Genomic DNA, 6,015 nt, shown 5'->3' on the forward strand with positions numbered 1-6,015 from the left:
CTTTTCTCATTTTGTGAACCCAGACTATTGTTTTCCATTACAGTACTTCTTTAAGAGAATGGTGATTAGGTGTCACTATAATACAAATAACTTTCAACTTTTTGTATTATAATCTTTCTGTTAGAGATGGAAAGCAACACATCAGGTCAGTTGCAATATTAATACCAGTATTGGAATTTTTAAATACTGATAGTGCTTACAGGCATTTGGATTTAAAGTGCTGTGGTATTTAGTTTTAATTTAAAAAAAGTATTAATACAAAATGTTTTACATTTACTGGAAGTAGGATTGGTTAAAATAATGACGGCGTCTAGGAAACACCCTGAATTTTAATCATCACGTAAATGTCTTAGACATCACATTCATTTAAAACCTTACTACTTTTAGTGAGACCGATAATGAGACTTCATTGAAACCTGAAGTATTGGAATTAAATCCAGCAACTTAAAAGTTATGCAAATGTTTTTCGTATCAACAGATTCAAGTAAAAGTTGCTTTATCAAGACGAGTGAGCTTTATCCCTACTTTGCAGGAAATAAATATGTGTATTCCATCATTAGTCAGCAAATCACTCATCTTGCGAGTCATTATATCATTTCATATGAACATCTTCTATCTGTCATTTTAAATATTTTTTGGTATGATGCTCACTTTCTAGTAGAGTAGAATGAGAGGCTTACATATTCCACCCAATAATGTGATTTTCTTATTTCAGATTTTGCCTGTGGCCCACACAAAGATACATCCAGATCAGGTATTGTATATTTAGTATTTTGTTACATGTTTATTCTGTCTTTGTGAGTGTTAGGATGACATTGCAATTTTACTTCAAGGTTCAGGGTTTTTTTCCAGTTAAGACGTTACAAAACCTTGAATAAAACTGAAACCAACAGTTCATTCTCTAATGGGTGAACTAATGAACTGGAGCTGAAGGGACTGCAGTACTAAAGGCTTGGTTTATTAGAAAAAAACATGATTGCTTTATAGATTAGTATATTTCAAGGTCAGAAAGGACCATTAGATTATCTAGTCTGGCCTTCTGTATAACACAGGCCACTGAATTTCACTTTGTTACCTCTGTATTGAGCCCAATAACTTCTCTGACTATAACATCTTCCAGAAAGACATCCAGCCTTGATCTGAAGACATTAAGAGATGGAAAATCTGCCTGTATAATGGAAGTTGGAAAATATTTTAGAAGCTATTTATTTTCCCCAAAATTATTAATCATTTTAATGGTTAATGTAATCTGTTGCCTGCACAAAATTCTCTGTTACTCACACAATCTAGGGGCACCCACCTTTATCCAGTTCCTAGGGTTCAGGTGTAACCCTGTTAATTTAGGCACTCACCCTTACCCTTCCGTGGGCTCAGGGCATAACCTTACACTTCGCGGGTTTGTGAGGTCTTTTACCAGTGAAAGGGTCTTACGCAGTAATATCCTACTTAACCTCTATTTATGAACATTTCCAAAACAGAATGCACACACTAAACATACAATGCTCACCACTTCCAATAAGGCAGATAAACTTTCTTGATGGCCAGTCAGGATCAGGTCATCTGGAGGACTCCAGTTTCTGCACGGTATGGTTGGCACGGTGTTAAGGTCTGGCAGCCGATCTTAGGGCTGTGTCCTGGAGTTGCTTCCCAAGAACTTACGTTTGGACTCCAGTTTATACAGTGAAACTTGAGTCCTGCTTAACTGTACCTTAGTCGTTTTACTAAAATTTTACTAACGAATCCTAACCTATTGTAACAAAATTCTCTAACCAATCCTAGCCCACCACCTTAATTGATTTACATCTAGCAAATTAATTATTTACCAGACAGAAACAATCAAAGAATCAGACAGCGATCATACAGACAAAGAATAGAGAAGTGGGGACCATAAAGACAAAACAATAAAGAAATGAGGATTTCACAACCACAACTATTGATAAGTGATTGCTTGCCAGACAGGATGCTATCAAACTAAGTTTTCTTTAACCATCTTCAGATCTGTTTCTTTATATGGTGATGGTGGGTGTTATTAGGACAGGATCGCCTTCTTAACAGCCCGATATTACATTGTTTTAATGTAATTTAGATGGAATATGAGGATGTGACTTTTTGCTGCTTAGCTCATGGCTGCTGTCCTCCTAATATGGCTGCAGACAAAGGCCTTAGGCCTTACAGTGTGGCTACAGGAAAAGGCCTTATCCTTACAAATCAAAATAATTTCAAAAGAAATAGGAGAGGCTAAAGAAAATACAATACTAACGTGGTAAATTTAGTTAAATATATACCAAAGAAACATGGTTTAAAAAAAGTAGGAAATCAAAGACATTCAGTATTGGACTATTTAGGTAGTACATATGAAGGTTCATAGAAATGTCTTTTATTTCTGTGCTCTTTAGTTGTGGATATAAACTTCCACCTAAGCCACTCCGTATAGCATATTCTCTTATTCTGTGGGTGGTGGTGTAGCTCTTTCATACAAACATTTATTTCCAGGCACAGTACTTAATACCAGGAGTAGTCCTGCTGAAATCATTGGCAAGTTTCATAGCACGAAGCGTTAAAATCTAGTAGTAAGCGCTTTGGGGACTGAACCTTAGTATAGTTCAGAATAGGGTCCAAATTAGTATTGTCCCTCGTTTTCCCTGTAGAGAGCAGGCAGGGAGTATTGCCCATGATTATAGTGTAAAAAGCTTTCCCTGGTTACTTCTATTGGGCTAGAATAGATTCATAGGCTTAAGGTCAGAAGGGACCATTATGGTCATCTCGTCTGATCTCCTGCAGAACGCAGGCCACAGAATCTCACCCACCCGCTCCTGTAACAAACCCCTAACCTATGTCTGAGTTACTGAAGTCCTCAAATTGTGGTTTAAAGACCTCAAGGTGCAGAGAATCCTTCCGCAAGTGACCTATGCCCAATGCTGCAGAGGAAGGCGAAAAACCTCCAGGCCTCTGCCAGTCTTCCCTGGAGGAAAATTCCTTCCTGACCCCAAATTGGTGATCAGTTAAACGCTGAGCTTGTGGGCAAGACTCACCAGCCAGCACCCAGGAAAGAATTCTCTGTAGTAACTCAGATCCCACCCCATCTAACATCCCATCAAAGACCATTGGGCATATTTACCGCTAAGAGTCAAAGTTCAATTAATTGCCAAAATTAGGCTATCCCATCATACCATCCCCTCCATAAACTTATCAAGCTTAGTCTTGAAGCCAGCTATGTCTTTTGCCCCCATTCTTTCCCCTGGAAGGCTGTTCCAGAACTTCACTCCTCTAATGGTTAGAAACCTTTATCTAATTTCAAGTCTAAACTTCCTAGTGTCCAGTTTATATCCATTTGTTCTTGTGTCCACATTGGTGTACTAAGCTTAAATAATTCCTCTCCCTCCCTAATATTTATCCCTCTGATATATTTTATAAGAGCAATCATATCTCCCCTCAGCCTTCTTTTGGTTAGGCTAAACAAGCCAAGCTCTTTGAGTCTCCTTTCATAAGACAGGTTTTCCATTCCTCGGATCATCCTAGTAGCCCTTCTCTGTACCTGTTCCAGTTTGAATTCATCCTTCTTAAACATGGGAGACCAGAACTGCACACAGTATTCCAGATGAGGTCTCACCAGTGCCTTGTATAACGGTACTACTACACTCCTTATCTTTACTGGAAATACCTCGCCTGATGCATCCAAGACTGCATTAGCTTTTTTCATGGCCATATCACATTGGCGGCTCATAGTCATCCTGTGATCAACCAATACTCCGAGGTCCTTCTCCTCCTCTGTTACTTCCAACTGATGTGTCCCCATTTATAACAAAATTCTTGTTATTAATCCCTAAATGCATGACCTTGCACTTTTCACTATTAAATTTCATCCTATTACTATTACTCCAGTTTACAAGGTCATCCAGATCTTCCTGTATGATATCCCGGTCCTTCTCTGTGTTAGCAATACCTCCCAGCTTTGTGTCATCCGCAAACTTTTATTAGCACATTCCCACTTTTTGTGCCAAGGTCAGTAAAAAAAAGATTAAATAAGATTGGTCCCAAAAACTGATCCCTGAGGAACTCCACTAGTAACCTCCTTCCAGCCTGACAGTTCACCTTTCAGTACGACCCCGTTAGTCTCCCCTTTAACCAGTTCCTTATCCACCTTTCAATTTTCATATTGATCCCCATCTTTTCCAATTTAACTAATAATTCCCCATGTGGAACCGTATCAAATGCCTTACTGAAATCGAGGTAAATTAGATCCACTGCATTTCCTTTGTCTAAAAAATCTGTTACCTTCTCAAAGAAGGAGATCAGGTTGGTTTGGCACGATCTACCTTTTGTAAAACCATGTTGTATTTTGTCCCAATTACCATTGACCTCAATGTCCTTACTACTTTCTCCTTCAAAATTTTTTTCCAAGACCTTGCATACTACAGATGTCAAACTAACAGGCCTGTAGTTACTCGGATCACTTTTTTCCCCTTTCTTAAAAATAGGAACGATGTTAGCAATTCTCCAGTCGTACGGTACAATCCCTGAGTTTACTGATTGATTAAAAATTCTTGCTAATGGGCTTGCAGTTTCATGTGCCAGTTCCTTTAATATTGTTGGATGAAGATTATCTGGGCCCTCTGATTTTGTCCCATTAAGCTGTTCGAGTTTGGCTTCTGCTTCGGATGTGGTAATATCTACCTCCATATCCTCATTCGCATTTGTCATCCTATCATTATCCCTAAGCTCCTCATTAGCCTCATTAAAAAGACTGAGGCAAAGTATTTGTTTGGATATTGGGCCATGCCTAGATTATCCTTAACCTCCATTCCATCCTCAGTGTTTAGTGGTCCCACTTTTTCTTTCTTTATTTCTTCTTCTTATTTATATGGCTATAGGACCTTTTACTACTGGTTTTAATTCCCTTTGCAAGGTCCAACTCTATGTGGCTTTTGGTCTTTCTCACTTTATCCCTACGTGTTCTGACCTCAGTAAGGTAGCTTTCCTTGCTAATAAGAGGATCTGTATTTCAAAATGCATTCTCTTCCATGTTTTGCTAATGGAGACATCTATAAAAATAACCCGCTATCCTTTAAATACGTGTGTAACTTCACTTGTGATTAGTCCCATTAATATCAGTGTGACCTGTTGCACTAGCAGAGTTATGTATCTGCATGAGTGTTGGTAGGATAAGGTGCTTAGTATGAAAAGCATGTTAATTGCAGAATATCTAAGGACTGCAGTTAGCAAATAGTCTAGGCACAAATCCTTTAGTAATACTTTTGAGATTAAATAATTTCTATCCAGTAGGCTTATACTTTTCACCATATGGTATCTTCAAGTACAGAACTGGCAGTTAATGTCCCTCTTTTGTACAAATCTGTTTTTGGGATGAAACAAGTTATGACAGCAAAACAAAGTTGAGCTTAACATTTATTAAGTGATATCTTGAGTTAGATCTTTCTTTAGTCTGCAATTAGATCAGTGCAAGCAGACCCGTGTGTCTGCACTGAGCTTTAAGCCAAGAAATAGGTTCTCTGAGATAAGTTAATGCAAATAGATTGGTACCTAACTATTAGATGCCTAGTCAGAAAAAAAACTTTAGGATAAATTTAAATAATTATTGATGTAAAGCTGATTTTTCAGATAAGAGATGCACTCTAAAGTCATATATTCATTAAGAAGATCTGCAAGATGTATTTTCATTAAAGAGGTCAACTATATTCTTTCCATATAAGTTGAGATAATTTAATAGAAGGGATTCTGACACTGACGTCCCTGTTTGTTACAGCTGTCCCCCTGCTGCATTCCTTTTTCCCCTCTCCTTTCTGTTTGTCCTGTGTGGCCGCCCCTCCCGGCCATTGTGCTAACTAAAGTCACAGCCCTATTCATAGGAGTGGCTTGCAGAGACTAACTGGAGCCATTGCTCTGCCTAGGGAGGGGGCTTCTTGCTTTTTTGTTTGGCTCCTTTGTTCAGACCCGGGCTCGGTGTGGGGGGCACTGCCCAGAAATGCAAGACCTGAAGTGGCCAACTAATTAAGC

General features: G+C 38.6%; 1 protein-coding gene across 2 annotated transcripts in view; it reads left to right on the forward strand.

Annotated features, from left to right (window-relative positions):
• Positions 1-718: 718 nt before the first annotated feature.
• The window catches only part of TMEM175 (transmembrane protein 175), a 51,564-nt gene continuing 46,267 nt past the window's right edge, over positions 719-6,015 (forward strand). Inside the window, exon 1 of one of the 2 annotated variants that reach the window (XM_032778599.2) lies at positions 719-754. The gene's annotated coding sequence lies outside the window, so the exon portion shown is untranslated. The remainder of the gene's footprint in view (positions 755-6,015) is intronic. The other variant, XM_032778598.2, reaches the window with a different exon arrangement.

This window comes from Chelonoidis abingdonii, chromosome 6 (assembly GCF_003597395.2).
Source record: "Chelonoidis abingdonii isolate Lonesome George chromosome 6, CheloAbing_2.0, whole genome shotgun sequence".
NCBI lineage: Eukaryota > Metazoa > Chordata > Testudines > Testudinidae > Chelonoidis > Chelonoidis abingdonii.